We start from the raw sequence: 17,749 nt of genomic DNA, 5'->3' as shown, positions 1-17,749 counted from the left end.
TCTCCTATCTCCCAACCCATTTGTCTTCATACTCCATCACTATGAGGACTACTGTTAGTGAACCTGAGATTCCAAACAGCATTACGAGGACGTATGACATAAGCATTCTCCAAAACCGGTATACTGTAGGTCTACCTTGTGAAATGTTGAGGTCCGTCTCCTATCACCCAACCCATTTGTCTCTACTCCATCATTATGATGACTACCGGTTGTGAAGATGAGATTCCAAACAGCATTATGAGAACATATGAGGTACAGTAAGTATGTTCACAGTAGGTCTCCCTTGTGAAACCTTGACTTTGTTGATCTAGGAGTGTGGGATCCAGTTCCTGGTGTATCATTTGCATAACATTATATTTTTATGATACAAATATACTAAGGTCATCAATTTGGAATATTATCCTAGAAATGGGCCATTATCATCTAAATTGTATTCCTAAACTCACAGAAAATTGTTGCAACTGTGGCTACAAAGATAGTCATTTGTGCTGTTTATCCAAGGCTATGTTTGCATTTTTAACATTGCATTTTTTGACAGCATACATTTATGACACATTCTTTTGAATGCAATATTCAAAAAGACTTTGATCATGGTTGAAAAGCCTTTGGGTAAACCCATGACCCTTTCTTCACCCCCCTCCCCCATACAATATGTAATACAATATATCCGATTAGCCTGTATTTACCCAGAGTTCTGGGCCTCTTAAATGATAGGCCACATAAATATAATATAACACACACACAATAGCATTTATATGTGGCTTCCAAACCCCTTGTAGATACTGTAGCTTCCCTTCGGTTATCACTGTTTGAATTTGGCCAGCATATTAAAAGCACTTGGCATATACGGGGGAAGACTGAAGAAAATGCATTTATGTTTAGAATATTTCTCTAGAAAGATGGGGTTCTTAGCAAAGCCTCATCTTGGCAAACATTTTTTTTTATTACTTTTCCTTTTTATGAAAAATAACATTCCAATGTGAGAAAAGAAATGGAAATGACTTTAATCTACTCAGCTTTCACCAGGGATAGCTTGGGATTGGACTGTTATTTCGTTGGACGGTGTATACCATGTGTATCCCGTACATATCACTAATAGAACTTGAAACTTGAACGTGTTGAATTATGGGTTGCAGGCAAGTCTGGCAATACAAAAAAAGTACATGGAAAATGCCATCCATGCACAACTGACAGCTTCATTAAATTAATGAATTAACGAATAATGGCAACATTGTTTAGTCGTGAATGAATGATCCAAATCAATCAGATCAGATGAATGCAATAGTCAAAAGAGGCTTCCCCTCCGTTCATGTCCTTCTAAGGGACCCTATATAAGGCTTTGAACATGTTGCTATAAGCCAACTTTGTCTTTAGATCAGTGGAGGAGAACGAATGAAGACAATGGTACGACACCACCTAAGATGTTGGGGGATGTAGGAGAAGCTGGAGATGTCGGAGAAGAGAAGATAGGCCTTTACAGTCAAGAGAACTGACACCTGTCAAATGATGGCTTGGGTGTCTTCTATAGAATCTGCCTATTCTCCCTCAAGACGCACACAGTCACTCACTCAATTGAAGAGAATGCACACACACACTTAGCCCTTTAAACTCATACCTGTATACAGGTTGAAAATGACAGATTTGGGCACTGATAAATGCCTTAAATGGAACGCAGTGGATGTAGTGTAACATGCTATACATGACGTCAAAGATCTGGCTCTGCGCTTCACAGGGTTTTGACTGACAGACGTTCTGAACTTGAGCCCTGTGCGCAACAAGAAGTTGCCCCCATCCCTCCTGCTAATTTGGCAACTTTTGCACATTTTTTGTTGCCTGAGGGAAATGCTGTAAATGAAGAGGACTATGTCTTTTGAAAGATGAGACGTTGACGATTATAATAAATACCGCTTTGACGTCATACAAGCAAGCCAAACACACAATATGCATTTCACATTTCCATATCATAAAACTCATGTACTATACACTGTCAACATTTATGATCACTATGTTTGATGTACAGTCACAAGATGACATGGTGTCAAACCCTGGGTTGTTTTGTACAAAATGAGCCTGTTTGTCTATTGTGAAGAAAGTTTGTCGTGACACACGCACCTGAATGCACTCATGACTTTTCTCTATGAGCACAGAAATGACCATCCGTTTCCCTGAATTGCATTGTGAAAGCCTAATGCTGTACTATCGCATTTTAGAACTTAGCTAGTGATGTTGATAATAGAACAGGCTTTCAAATGATGTCCACCTGACCCAAGATTAACGATTTATAATGGACCATTTTTGGATTGCGTAAACAGCAACAGTAATTGTGTGATGGTGGGGATGCAGGGTTGTGTTCTAAACAAAATAACTACAAGTTTGCTTCCTCTAGTTCCTAAACGGCACAGCTAGTAGAGCTAAACAAGGACCTTTAGAGTTGAAGAATATTCTTGTGTCATAAAACTGCATTGAATTAACTTAAGTGCATACTGAAGAGGTGTGTGGTCACTTGGAGACAGTAGTTAGTACTCTCACTCAAACCCTTGTCATTTCAAACCCTTGTAATGTTGCACCAACCCCATATTTCCAAGAATATTCATATAATGTTATTGAATGTATCCAGAGTATACTCAGATTTTGTCATCAACAAATGCGATGAAAAGTGCAGTAAATGTAAAATGCACATAAAATCAACAGTGTAATGTTTGGATTCAGCCTTTTGTCATGTGAACTGTGGTGTCCTCACCTTTGGTCTAATAATTTCCCCATAATATCCCAACTGTTCCCTTTCAATTGCTTCCATTGTTATGCATATGCATTTCATATTTATTCTATAAGAAACATTTAAATTTAGCCCTATCCATATAGGCCAATTCCCAGGAGGGTAACGTGTTAAACACACAGATGCATATGTGCACGAGCATGCATGCACTTGCATGCACCACACACACCTAAACAAAATAAAAATGTATCCTCAAGGTATGTCCCATTTCTGAAATGCACGCCCTGAAAAGAGCTGCATTGGCTCATGTGTGTGTGTGTGTGTGTGTCCGCCTCTTCTGGCACTCCTCATGTGGAAGGCGTCTGTGATAAGCTCAGGCATACATTCTCATACTGTTGAGTTGGAGGCTCCATGGATGAAGAAAAAATGCAGGAACATGAAATCAACCAACCAAGTGGGTTTGGCAGCAGAGAGACAAATAGATGCCTACAGTCCACATAATAAAATGCATTAAGTTATAAGTTATCAGTATTTTTATAACCTTGTTTTAAGTGGTATTTCATCCTCAAAACATTAACATCAGTGAAATTAAAACAATGACAAATGGCTAATTCATCAAACCCTCTTTTATATAATCTACCTTCTACACAACTCTATGTTTCTATTTTGGGGCAGAGAAATACGAGGAGTTATTTCAGAATGAGAATGAATGAGTCTCTCCATTGCATTAGATGAACAAACCGTGATGTGGGCTGAAATGATACATGTTTTTTTTTGTTGATGGACAGAATGAAGAATGTAGGTGGCGAGGCTTTTGACAGACAAACCCGGTGGTGGTGGTGGTGGTGTGAAAGGATGAGAGGAAATGCGGGATTCAAGACGTACTAGTCCACAGACTCCCGCTCTCCTACCGCGGTACTCTGTCAACGACACGGACCGGTGAACAGACAGATGGCGAGGGTGACGCCATCGGACTTGAGACGAGAGGAGCACGAGAGGAGCGAGAGAGGGAGGAGGTGGAAGAGGAGGTGAAAAAAATAAAACAACAAAAAACTAAACAAACGTGAGGAAGAGGGAGGTTGCGGTGAGGGGGGGGGGGGGACTTCCTTCGGGAGAACATTAATCGTGCATGAGCTCCTTTGCATGCACACACAGGCTTTGTACTTCATTACCGCTGTAAATACAAGTTCTCGCCATCACTTTTCATTCCCGCACACGACGGGAGACGTCATCTAAAGTGAAAGACCTGGCTCCATTTTGAAGGGGAGAGGTAGAACATTTATATTTCAAAAGTGTTTAAAGGAAGAGTAGTCTTTCAGGGGGAGAGAGAGAGAGATATTTTACATTGCTAGACTGCCATCTACTGGAAATGTATTGAACTACATAGAATATCACATTCATATAAATCTCTATTTTGTTTCTTGCAACATATAATCATACTTACCACAATTGTCTTCTTCAAATCTGAAATGTATGTTTCTAGATAACCCTAATTGTGCTTGAAATAACTCAAATGTGGTACGTCTGTATTACAAAGCCTCACCTGTACAATATTAAATAACCAGATAATTCCCTAAACAATCAAATGTAACTGTTTTAAAATGCTATTTGTCTATTTTTCATTATTGTCTTCAAAATATGAAAGCTCACTTTGACAATGAGAATTTAAGCAAATCAAATGCATTAGGTATACAAATGATAAATAAGATATACACTGAGTATAGTAAACATAAGTAACACATCCTTAACACTGAATGGCGCACATTCACAATCCATGTCTCTATTGTCCAGACTTAAAAATCCTTCTTTACCTGTCTCCTTCCCTTCATCTACACTGATTGAAATCGATTTAACAAGTGACATCAATAAGGGATAATAGCCTTTACCTGGATTCACCTGGTCAATCTATGTCATGGAAAGAGCAGGTGCTCTTAATGTTTTGTATACTCAGTATATACAGTATATACAGTACAGTACCAGTCAAAAGTTTGGACACACCTACTCATTCAAGTGTGCAAAGCTGTCATCAAGGCAAAGGGTGGCTACTTTGAAGAATCTCAAATATAAAATATATTTTGATTTTTTTAACACTTTTTTGCTTACTACATGATTCCAAATGTGTAATTTCATAGTTTTGATGTCTTCACTATTATTCTGCAATGTAGAAAATAGTCCAAATATAGAAAACCCTGGAATGAGTAGGTGTGTCCAAACTTTTGACTGGTACTATTTATATACATTGTCATGCAGGCAAACAAATAATCAATAAACAATACTTTTTGTATGTTGTGATATTTGTTAATTGTTGTTTATACAAAATATATGACTATTTTTTCAGTCTACAGTTCATAGCCTCTATATGTGGCTCTATGGTTCTCATTCAATGAAGCAATCATGAAAGGTTACAATCTGTATCCACAGTGTAACTGAAGTGACATCACAAGTTTGATCTTAGATTGCTATTCAATAAGGAACAGCACCATCATGTGGATGTATTGTAATTGAATGATGTAAACATAAGCCCTTACCAATTTCAACCAACAAGGTAAAAGTGTTCGCTTTAGCATTGTTTCATTGATGTTCATCCCCCATTTCACATGACTCTGAAACTGAATGAACATGTTCCTCATATTCACCTTGCTGATCTTTTTTGGAGTAAACATCAGATTTATAAGGGAATAACTGTTTAATAATGACCTACATATTCACTAATTGTCTGGTTGATAATTGAGGAATTAGTTGTTTCTTTGCCACCAACAGTAATAATTATCCTTGTTCCCACTATTAATCACACTATCCTGTGCCAATAATATGTGCATTAGGTGAACTATAGACAGAATTATCTGTCAGACAGGACTCAATGTGTGATTTCTGATGGTGTCAAGTCTAGTTTCCTGGATATTGCAAAAGCCGTACTGCCGGAATTGGTACTGGGACATGTTCTCTTTACTATTTATATAAATAATATTGATAAAACTTGTAATATTCATTTGTATGCAGATAACACTATGTATGCCATTGCCCCAACTGTTGACCAGGCTATGTTAGAACTGCAATGGGACTTTGTTGCATTACAGAAAGCCCTAGTTGGTTCAAAACCTGTACTTAATGCGGGTAAGACTAAATATACATTACGTTCAGAAAGTATTCATACCCCTTGACTTATTCCACCCTTTGTTGTGTTACAGCCTGAATTCAAAATTCTACACAAATTACCTCATAATGACAAAGTGAACACGTTTGCAAATTTATTTAAAAAGAAATACAGAAATATTTAATTTACATAAGTATTCACATTCCTGAGTCAATACATGTTAAAATCACCTTTGGCAGCAATTAAAGCTTTGAGTCTTTCTGGGTAGGTCTCTAAGAGTTTTTCACACCTGGATTGTACAATATATGCAAATTATTATTTAAAAATGTATTCAAGCTCTGTCAAGGTTGTTGATCATTGCTAGACAGCCATTTTCAAGTCTTGCCATAGCTTTTCAAGCAGATTTAAGTCAAAACTGTAACTAGGCCACTCAGGAACATTGAATGTCGTCTTGGTAAGCAACTCCAGTGTATATTTGGCCTTGTGTTTAAGGTTATTGTCCCACTGAAAGGTGAATGTGTGTCCCAGTGTCTGTTGGAAAGGTTTTTCTCAAGGATTTTTCCTCTGCTTAGCTCTATTCTGTTTATTTTTATCCTAAAAAACTCTTAGTCCTAGCCGATGACAAGCGTACCCATAACATGATGCAGCCACTACCATGCTTGAAAATATGAAGAGTGGTACTCAGTGATGTAATGTGTTAGATTTTCCCCAAACATAACACTTTGTGACACAAATGACAATTCAATTCATTCAATACTTAAGTGCCTTATTTCAAACATGATGCACATTTTGGAAAAATTTTATTCTTTACAGGCTTGCTTCGTCATTTAAGTTGGTTATGTGGAGTAACTACAATGTTGTTGATCCATCCTCAGTTTTCTCCTATTGCAGCCATTAAACTCTGCAACTGTTTTAACGTCACCATTGACCTCATGGCGAAATCCCTGAGCGGTTTCCTTCCTCTCCGGCAACTGAGTTAAGGACGCTTGTTTCTTTGTAGTGACTGGGTGTATTGAAAGTGTAATTAATAATGTTACCATATTCAATGTCTGCTTTTTTTTTAACCCATCTACCAATAGGTTCCCATCTTTGCGAGGCATTGGAAAACCTCCGTGGTCTTTGTGGTTGAATCTGTGTTTGAAAGTCATTGCTTGATTGAGGGACCTTACAGATAATTGTATGTGTGAGGCCCCGAGATGAGGTAGTCATTCAAAAATACACTATTATTACACACAGAGTGAGTGACTTGTTAAGCAAATGTTTACTCCTGAAAGTTTTAAACTTAACAAAGGGGTTAAATACTTATTGACTCAAGATATTTCAGCTTTTCATTTTTAATTAATTAGCAAAAATGACTAAAAACATAATACCACTTTGACATTATGGTGTATTGTGTGTAGGCTAGTGACAACATCTCTATTTAATACATTTTAAAGTCAGGTTGTGACACAACAAAATGTGGAAAAAGTCAAGGGGTGGGAATGCTTTCTGAACGCACTGCATATTGTTCTCTAATTCTCGCAACAATGTTTCAGATTAACTACATATTTATTCACTGGCTCCTCCTCCATCGATTGGGTTCCCATCTATCTGGGAATTTGATTTGAAAAAGTCTTCTTGTTCAAAAAAAACATATGGATGAGCTAATTAAAAAGCCAAGACTTAAATTGGGCTTCTTTTTTTAGAAATATATCTGGACTCTCCCTAAATAGCAGGAAGCAGACTATGGTGACGCCAATTACCAGATGGCAGGAGCTACTACTCTTAAACCTTTGGATGTCGTTTACCATAGAGCCCTTCACTTTAACACAGACGACAGTTTAAACACTCATCCCTACACCCTGTAATAAAAGGTTGGCTGAAGTCCCGTAGATCACTTCATTACTCCCTTTTTGTTTAAAAAGCTCTACTACAAAAGCTTCCAATGTACTTAACTTTGTTGCTAAAGTATAAAAGAATGAGTTATCAAACCTGCTCACAGGGTTGGTTAACTCTTGAGGTCCCTCTGGTCTCGGCCAGTTTAGGTGAAGCCTCTTTTTAGTGACCCCCATTGTTGGAATAACCTGCACAATTCCTTGCATTTTGATTCCTTGGTGCCGTTAGGGCAGTTTAGGACAATGGTTTGGAAATAATTATTTGAGGATTGCAGTTGTTTTGATTTATTGTAGTGGGAATGAGACCCTAGTCAGAGTTTAGAAATAAATGTGTGTCATAGAGGCCATGTATGTGCATTTTACATAGTAGGGGCCATGTACAACCTAGCTGAAAATGTTTGTGAAGACAATACACTATGAACAGTTATGATTCCATTTTATAACACTTTCACCTATAGGGCACATCTCAAATCCATACCGCAGTATCTAAACAGTAGCAATCAAAAACACTGCTTAAGCATTAATATGGTTAACGGAGTCTAGCCACACTCTTTACATCAAAAACAGGAAGAGCAACAGCTACCCTTCCTGGGGTCCAACACAAAACATTAACCAAGACATAATACAGAACATTAATAGACAAGAACAGCTCAAGGACAGAACTACATCAATTTCAAAAGGCCCACGTAGCCTACATATCAATAAATATACAAAAACGATCTAGGTCAAATAATGGAGAGGTGTTGTGTAGAGAGAACTAGGTAAGTGGAAGATCAGACATCTGCATTTCCAAAGGCAGACAGACAGCCCTCAGCGGCCATGCACTCACTAATTACAAGTCAGACTCCAGTTATGCGTAATGAAAAATTAATCTGCCTTAAATACAGAAACCCCCTAGAAGAGCCTTGAGAAAACTCTGGGATTTAATTAAACTCATCAAATAATAGAGTTCGGCTAGAATTCATCCTTCACCCATGATTTCCGTTCAGCAGTTTAAACTAAGCGATTTTACCCAAAACTGCTCTTGTATATATTTAATGCTCATAAATGCTGTGTCATACTGAATACAGGAACGGGATCTGCTCAACCAATAAAGCATTTTGGACAGACATATTAATAAAGTAGCTTAACTGATTTTGAGAAAAACTGATTTGGAAATTATGTGGGTTTGGTTTAAATACTGTATATATACTGTATACTGTATATATAAATAAGTGTTTTATATATATATATATATATATGAAACACTTATTTATTATTATTATTTTTTTTATTTATTCTTGATTTATTATTGTTATGATTTTTAAGCCTGTCACATATGTGAGTGTGGAATGTGTTTTGTTGGTTGATTGAAAAACAAGAAAAATACAACTTAAAATATGCCTTTTGACGGGGTATGGTTGTAGGTGCCGGGCGCACCGGTTTGTGACAAGAACTGCAATACTGCTGGGTTTTTCTTGCTCAACTTTTATCTTGTGTGTATCAAGAATGGTCCACCACCCAAAGGACATCCAGCTAACTTGACACAATTGTGAGAAGCATTGTAGTCAACATGAGCCAGCATCCATGTGGAACACTTTAGACACCTTATAGAGTCCATGTCCCAATGAATTGAGGCTGTTCTTAATGTATTGTTCACTCAGTGTATATGTGGCTGTTTATCAAAGTTAACTGGCTGAGAAGTCATCAAGTTAAGCTTCTAAACATAACTATTCCATACATATCGGAATTCCTTTCTTCGGTTTTGATATTGTCAATGATCCACCAAGACCTATAGTCACTGTTTCTGTCTATTGAACGCTTAGCTAGCAAAATACCTACTCTGTATTGGTGAACGACCAAAGTTTGGCTTCTTGAGGATAACTGACTCAATACAATCCCTAGAAACTGGACCAGGGCCAGGAGTTTCACCTTCAATTGACATAACCAGAGAGAACTCGTACCTCACAATAATGTCTACTAACATATCAAATATTCCTGCTTACACACTATTCTGGATGTATTTATTCCTGATAAAGGTACACTGACAAAAGTTGACATTTTCACAGACCAGGCCCAAATCCCCGTCATTCGCGTGAAGAAAAGAGAGAAATACAGGGGGTGGAGATCGGGGTGCCTTGAGAGAATTCGTCGGCGGGTGGACAAACCGCCTCTACCATCCATTCCATAAATAAACTGGATGATCTACGATCAAGACTATCCTACCAAAGAGACATAAAAAATGTTGATATCTTATGTTTCACCGAGACTTGGCTAAACGACGACATGGATAATATAGAGCTGGCTGGGTTAACCACGCATCGGTAGGACAGAGCAGCTACATCTGGGAAGACGAGGGGTGAGTGTGTGTGTATATTTGTTAATAACAGCTGGTGCGCGATGTCTAATATTAAAGAAGTCTCGAGGTATTACTCGCCTGAGGTAGTGAACCTCATGATATGCTGTAGTCCACACTATCTACCAAGAGAGTTTTCATCTATATAATTCGTATCTGTCTATTTACCAACACAAACAGATGCTGGCAGTAAGACGGCACTCAACAAGATGTATAAAGAAAATGCACATTCAGAAGCGGCACTCCTAATGGCCAGGACCTTTAATGCAGGCAAACTTAAATCTGATTTATTTAATTTATTTCTACCAGCATGGAAAACCAGATGAAAAAAAAAACTCTAGACCACCTTTACTCCACACAAAGAGATGCATATAAAGCTCTCCCTAATCCTCCATTTGGCAAATCTGACCACAATTCTACCCTCCTCATTCCTGCTTACAAGCAAAAACTAAAGCAAGAAGTACCAGCAACTCGCTTAATACGGAAGTGGTCAGATGACACGGATGCTATGCCACAGACTGGAATATGTTAGAGAATTCGTCCAATGGCATTGAGGAGTATGCCACCTCAGGAACCTGCTAAATCAATAAGTGCATTGACGACGACGCCACCATAGTGACCATACATACATATCCCAACCAGAAGCCATCGCTTACAGGCAATATCCGCACTGAGCTAAAGGCTAGACCTGCGGCTTTCAAGGAGGGGGAAGCTTATAAGAAATGTTGCAATGCCCTCAGACAAACCATCAAACAGGCAAAGCATAAATACAGGACTAAGATTGAATCATACTACACCGGCTCTGACGCTCGTTGGATGTGGCAGAGCTGGCAAACTATTACGGACTACAAAGGGTAAACCAGCGGTGAGCTGCCCAGTGACGCGAGTCTATCAGACGAGCTAAATGCCTTTTATGTTCGCTTTGCTAATGACACTATTGTCCCTGTGTCCAAAAAAGCAAAGGTAACCTGCCTAAATGACTACCAACCCGTTGCACTCACGTCGGTAGCCACTCTATTGCACTCCACATTGCCCTTTCCCACCCGGACAAAAGGAACACCTATATGAGAATGCTGACTATTGACGACAGCTCAGTGTTCAATAACATAGTCAGTCACCCAAGTCATAGACTGTTCTCTCTTAAAAGCTTCTACCCCCAAGCCACAAGACTGCTGAACAATGAATTAAATGGCCGCCTGGACTATTTACATTGACAACCCCCCCCTTTGTTTTTACACTGCTGCTACTTCCTGTTTATTATCTATGCATAGTCACTTTACCCCTACCTACATGTACAAATTACTTCAACTAACCTGTACCCCCGCACATTGACGGTACCAGCACCCCCTGTATATAGCCTCATTACTGTTATTCTATTGTGTTACTTTTTATAGTTTTTTTTTTACTTTAGTGTATGTAGTAAATATTTTCTTAACTCTAATTCTTGAACTGCATTGTTGGTTAAGGGATTGTACTGTAAGTAAGCATTTCCCGTTAAGGTCTACACCTGTTGTATTCGGCGCATGTGACAAATACATTTGATTTGATTAGATTTTCAATACAAGCTGAATAAAATGTGCACTGTCCTACAGCTGCCATCTTCAAACTGAATGATACTTAATCATTTAAATGTGTATTTCACAGCAGCCTGCACAGTAATACAAAACATTACACATTAAGTTGGTTATAATAAGACACTTGGAATGCTCATAATTTTAGATTTAGCTTCCATAGAAAGGATAAGGCTCTTATTCATAAAGCACGTCAAAGTAGAGTTTTGGTTTAGGTCCCCTCTTTTATTCATTATGATTTAAAAGGCATAACTGATCCAAGATCAGCACTTCTACATCTAACAACACTGGGGAAATAGCTTCTAGTAAACATATTGTCCATGTCACTGTGTCCTACTTCAATAAACAAGGAGCACACACACACACAGACATAAACAAACATACAGTGAAATATATAACATACCACTAATATTGGCACCCTTAGTAAATATGAGCAAAACGCACTATAAAAAATGTTTCTTTGTTGTTTTTCCTCTTGGTCTTTCCATCAAAATATTCACAAAAATCTAACCTTTAATGAAAGTAAAATAATTGAAAGAAAAAAATAAATTCTTATCATAAAACAAATATATTCTCAAATATATGTGTGCCACAATTATTGGCACCCCTTCATTCAACTCTTTGTGCAACCTCGCTTTCCCAACATAACAGCGCTGAGACTCCTATAACGCGTAATGAGGTTGGAGAACACATGGCAAGGGATCTGAGACCATTGATTTTGAGGTGTGATCATTATCCTGCTGGAAGATCCATCCAGGGCCCAGTTTAAGCTTCCTAGCAGATGCAGTCAGGTTTTGATTGAATGTCTGCTGGTACTTGATGGAGTGCATGATACCATGTATCCTAAGTAGTTGTCCAGGGCCTTTGGAAGAAACACAGCCCCACAACATCAAAGATCCACCACCATACTTCACAGTGGGGATGAGGTACTTTTCTGCATGGATATCTTTCTGTCTACGCCAAACCCACCTCTCGTGTTTGTTTCCAAAAAGCTATGTCTTGGTCTCATCTGACCTCCTGGTCCCGTTGAAAGTTCCAGTAACGTTTGGCAAACTGTAGGTGCCTGAGTTTGTTGTTTAATGACAGCAAAGGCATTTTTATGACAACTCTCCCAAACAACTTGTGGTTATGTAGGTGGCGTCTGATCGTAGTTTTGGAGACTTTCTGACCCCAAGACCCAACTAACGTCTCCATCCTCTTCACTGTGCGTGGGGCCAATATAGAGAAACGTCCTCTTCCAGGCCCATTGTTGACATCTCCGGTTGCTTTAAACTTCTTAATTATCGCCCTGATTGTGGAAATGGGACATTTTCAACCGTTGAGCTATTTTCTTATAGCCATTTCCTGATTTGTGCACATCATTACTGTATTCTCGGGTCTTTCCCATAGTGATGGATGACTTTGGGAACTTGGCCGGTGTGTCACCTCATATTTACATACCCCAGTGAAACAAGTCATGGCTTACCACTTCAGTGTTCTTAATCACTCAGGTGAACTTAAATACATCAAATATGAATGGGAATATACTTAAGTTAGATTTTACTCATAAGAATTTCTAGGGGTGCCAATAATGGTGGCACACATGTTTCAGAGAAAAACTTTTTTTACATTTATTTCACATTCATTTTTTCAATCATTTTATTTCAATTAAAGATTTGATTTTTGTAAACATTTTGAATGAAAGACCAAGAGGATAAACAGCAATATTAGTGGAGGACACTGTACACACTTGAGTCAGGCACAAACCTGTGCACACACACTAACACACACATGCATATGAACAAAGACACAAACACACAGACATGCGCAAAGAAACAGGCACACACACACACACCGGACACAATTGCCTGAATACCTTTTCAGAAAGCTACTGTCCCTATCTTTTTTTTTGTCAAAGAGGAGTCAGAGAAAACAACTATTTTTAGGAGCAGGTTTAATGTTGCGGAGAGGAGAACTCAGCCATCCATGTCATGTAATGCCATCAATAATTTAGTGCTACCAAATCCACACAGTGTTAGTGGAAAGGACATGGTTTTGGGGGAAAATAAACCTTGTTTTCAGGTGATGTCTTTACAACACCCATCTCTTAATCATAATGGCAAGATTCTACTAAACTAAAAGTTGTTAACAATATTGTCAGGCTTAAAATCAACTACACAATGTCTGTCTGTCTGTCTGTCTGTCTGTCTGTCTGTCTGTCTGTCTGTCTGTCTGTCTGTCTGTCTGTCTGTCTGTCTGTCTGTCTGTCTGTCTGTCTGTCTGTCTGTCTGTCTGTCTGTCTGTCTGTCTGTCTGTCTGTCTGTCTGTCTGTCTGTCTGTCTGTCTGTCTGTCTGTCTGTCTGTCTGTCTGTCTGTCTGTCTGTATGCATGCCTGTCTGTCTGTCTGTCTGTCTGTGTGGGTGCCTGTCTGTCTACTACACCAAATGTATATCTATGTGTGTTTGAGTTTATGTGCTGTCTCTCTACCTCTGTGTTCCCCAGTCGCTGCTTGGTGCAGAGTGAAACAGTAAAGCTGGGGGAGATAGCTTTCAGAAGCTTACATAAAGCCACTGGACTTAATAATTCATGGAGCAAAAATCCCTCAGTGCTCAATATTTATATCTCCCTGAATGTGTTCTGTGACTGTGAGCCCTGTCACAGTGTAGGCCAGCAGAGGGGAAACTTTTACTTTCTACTTTTCATATATTTTTCCACTTTCTTTCAGAGGACAGGTTTCACATTAAGGGCCTGTGGCACAGAGAGGGAGATACTGTATTTCCCAGTATGTCTCAGAGTCTGTATGTGTATACCATGTGGTAGCTCCCTGTGTGTATAGGATGATGATAATTGTGACTCCTATCCTTTGGGTTTTTTGAGTCGTGTTGTTGCTCAGGGTGATTTCAGGAAAATGAAAGAGAATATGACTGGACTTTCAAACTACTGGATAGGACACACACGCAAACACATCCTCTCTTCTATAAACCTGTGACGATAGCAGCCAATGCATATATCGGGGTGGTGGACTGTTAACATGAAAGAATCCAGAGGGACATATTAGTTGGAAATAGTGTAGAGATCGTCGCCACTCATGCTGACATTTACAAGTCCTTGCTGATCTTTCCGCTGTGACAACTAAATGTCTTTGCCATCAGATCAGCCTGAGTTCCTATGGCTGAGTCGCAAATGGCACCCTATTCCCCACATAATGCACTACTTTCAAAAGTAGTACACCATATAGGGAATAGACTGCCATTTGGGACATAAACTATGTCATTCATCTGATTAATGGAAGACTGATATGTCTTAGCTGCAACTAAACGGTTGCATCTAAATGGAATGAGGGAGCAGGATCTGGGTATGAGACAGAGACAGAGTACTATCTGATATAATGGATTGGGTGAGCTTCTGGTACATCGAAAGAGCAAGCTTTTAGATGGGCTTAGTGTACTATCTGATTCTAGTATGGGTACGGCATTACACTACAGTGCTGTATATGCTGACATGAAACCTTTCAAAATAAGAGTTGAGTCTGATAGAATGAGTCTATAAAGCCGTATTGAGAAATCATTCTGACCTGACAAATATTGTCACTCAATGAAAAATCAAAAAGGTCATTCAAGTTCGAGCAAAGCCGCGAATGCTGGCTATTGTTAAAGTATAGGGAGACACTAGCTTAGTAGAGGTTTGTCCTCACTCTTATATCTAAAAAATCAGAGTTCAAACACGTTCCTACTCAGAGATCCATTTGAAAACATTTGCCGGTGTTTACTGTTTCTTATACTGTTTATGGTGCTTTCAGCACTAAGAAAGTTGCTCTTCATGATACCCTGCAGAAGGGCAGAAGGTTTTATTCATGAATGTGGGCCATGAACTCACCCAGAACTGAGGCTCCTCTGTTCCACTCATGCAGGTGGCAACATTCTGCCCGATACCCAAGCTTTGTCCTCGCCAACAACACCAGTATGACCAATACCCCCTATGCCTCCACCTAAGAGACAGAGAGACGGAGACAAAGAGTAGAGGAAAATGACAAAACGAGATAGAGGAGAGAGAGAGAGAAGTGGGAGACGAGATGGAGCATGTAAGAAACTGTGCAGTGTATCATTTGATCAGTCACTGATTAAACAGTGAAAACCAGTAAACACTGCAGCCCTCCAGGACTGACATGATGTAACTCAACTCTAAACAAACATAAGCTGCTTTGACCAGGGATGACACTAAACCTACTTAAAAATGCAGACCAGGATCTGAAGCTCAACAAATGTGCAATACATTGTAGAAATTGGATTCGTGACAAATCATCCAAAATGTATTTAATATATATTAATTATAATAATATATTAATATATTAATTATAATTTTGCAGCGCTCAACATATCATTTGACATGGATGACGCAGTACACCAAAAAGTTTCATATTAAGGCCTAAGTTGTTTCATCCTGCATCCTGAGAGCCATTGTTTACAGATGGCTGGTTGTGTAAGGATGCAGCCTGGCATCCTTGATCAACCAAACATAAACTATTCGGGTTTCACCAAAATAATGTGTCCTGTCAACAGAGGTATATTCAATATCTCTAGGAACAATCCATATGATTCGTCGGGTTGAATGTGTCTTTTGCTATCAAATAAGCGTTTAAAACAAGTTTTTTTACAGGGTCTCCCATTTCCGCCTGTAGACGTGGGAACTTACGCGGTAGCTAATTCTCACATGACTGTATAGAATGGACAACAATGGCAGCCCACATGTGGAAAATGGGAGACCATGGGTAAAAACATGTTAATCACTTATTTGATAGCAAGGACACATTCAACCAATGGGCTAATTGTTTGCTACAAACATTGTTGAATTTTTATTTTTTATTTTAAATTTAAACTTTATTTAACTAGGCAAGTCAGTTAAGAATAAATTCTTATTTACAATGATGGCCTACTCCGGCCAAATCCGGACAATGCTGGGCCAATTGTGCGCTGCCCTATGGGACTCGGATGTGATTACTCTTGATTACCTAAGTAGGCTATGCTATCGCTAGTCCCTTAAAAAATTGTGGATTGTAACATGTGAAAGACTAAACACATAGAGTCTGGCTATGATATCAGTTATTTTGAAATGCTTAGCTTTATGTTTGTCTTTGATTGTTTTAGCCAACTTGTTCCACTCACCTCCGCTTATACTGTTTGTCCTCTTGATTGTTTTAGCTGCAAGGCTGCCGTGTTCCCTAGGCTGCCGTGTCCTCTCCTAGGCTGCCGTGAACTGCTAGGCTGCCGTGTCCTCTACCTAGCCTGCCGTGTCCTCTACCTAGGCTGCCGTGTCCTATACCTAGCCTGCCGTGTCCTCTACCTAGGCTGCCGTGTCCTCTACCTAGCCTGCCGTGTCCACCTAGCCTGCCGTGCCCACTACCTAGCCTGCCGTGTCCTCTACCTAGCCTGCCGTGCCCACTACCTAGCCTGCCGTGTCCTCTACCTAGCCTGCCGTGCCCACTACCTAGTCTGCCGTGTCCTCTACCTAGCCTGCCGTGTCCACTACCTAGCCTGCCGTGTCCTCTACCTAGCCTGCCGTGTCCTCTACCTAGTCTGCCGTGTCCTCTATCTAGCCTGCCGGGTCCTCTACCTAGGCTGCCGTGTCCCAAACCCTGCCTACCGTGTCCTCTATCTAGCCTGCCGTATCCTCTACCTAGCCTGCCGTGTCCTCTACCTAGGCTGCCGTGTCCTCTACCTAGGCTGCCGGGTCCTCTACCGAGCCTGCCGTGTCCTCTACCTAGCCTGCCATGTCCTCTACCTAGCCTGCCGTGTCCTCTATCTAGTCTGCCGTGTCCTCTATCTAGCCTGCCGTTGCCTCTACCTAGGCTGCCGTGTCCCAAACCCTGCCTACTGTGTCCTCTATCTAGCCTGCCATGTCCTCTACCTAGCCTGCCGTGTCCTCTACCTAGCCTGCCGTGTCCTCTATCTAGCCTGCCGTTGCCTCTACCTAGGCTGCCGTGTCCCAAACCCTGCCTACTGTGTCCTCTACCTAGGCTGCCGGGTCCTCTACCTAGCCTGCCGTGTCCTCTACCTAGGCTGCCGGGTCCTCTACCTAGTCTGCCGTGCCGCCTGCCGTGCCCACTACCTAGCCTGCCGTGTCATCTACCTACCTAGGCTGCCGGGTCCTCTACCTAGCCTGCCGTGTCCCTACCTAGCCTGC

The 17,749-nt window shown here is 40.1% G+C and overlaps 1 long non-coding RNA gene across 1 annotated transcript in view; it reads right to left on the bottom strand.

Annotated features, from left to right (window-relative positions):
* Positions 1 to 17,749, bottom strand: part of LOC135572784 (uncharacterized) — a 171,360-nt gene that overhangs the window by 48,165 nt on the left and 105,446 nt on the right. Inside the window, exon 3 of the long non-coding RNA XR_010464481.1 lies at positions 15,446 to 15,557. This is a non-coding gene — a long non-coding RNA (uncharacterized LOC135572784). The remainder of the gene's footprint in view (positions 1 to 15,445; positions 15,558 to 17,749) is intronic.

Source organism: Oncorhynchus nerka, linkage group LG8 (genome assembly GCF_034236695.1).
Source record: "Oncorhynchus nerka isolate Pitt River linkage group LG8, Oner_Uvic_2.0, whole genome shotgun sequence".
In the NCBI taxonomy this organism is placed as follows: Eukaryota; Metazoa; Chordata; class Actinopteri; order Salmoniformes; family Salmonidae; genus Oncorhynchus; species Oncorhynchus nerka.
Note: the sequence above shows the minus strand (reverse complement) of the source record. Positions and strands in the feature narration are given on the sequence as shown.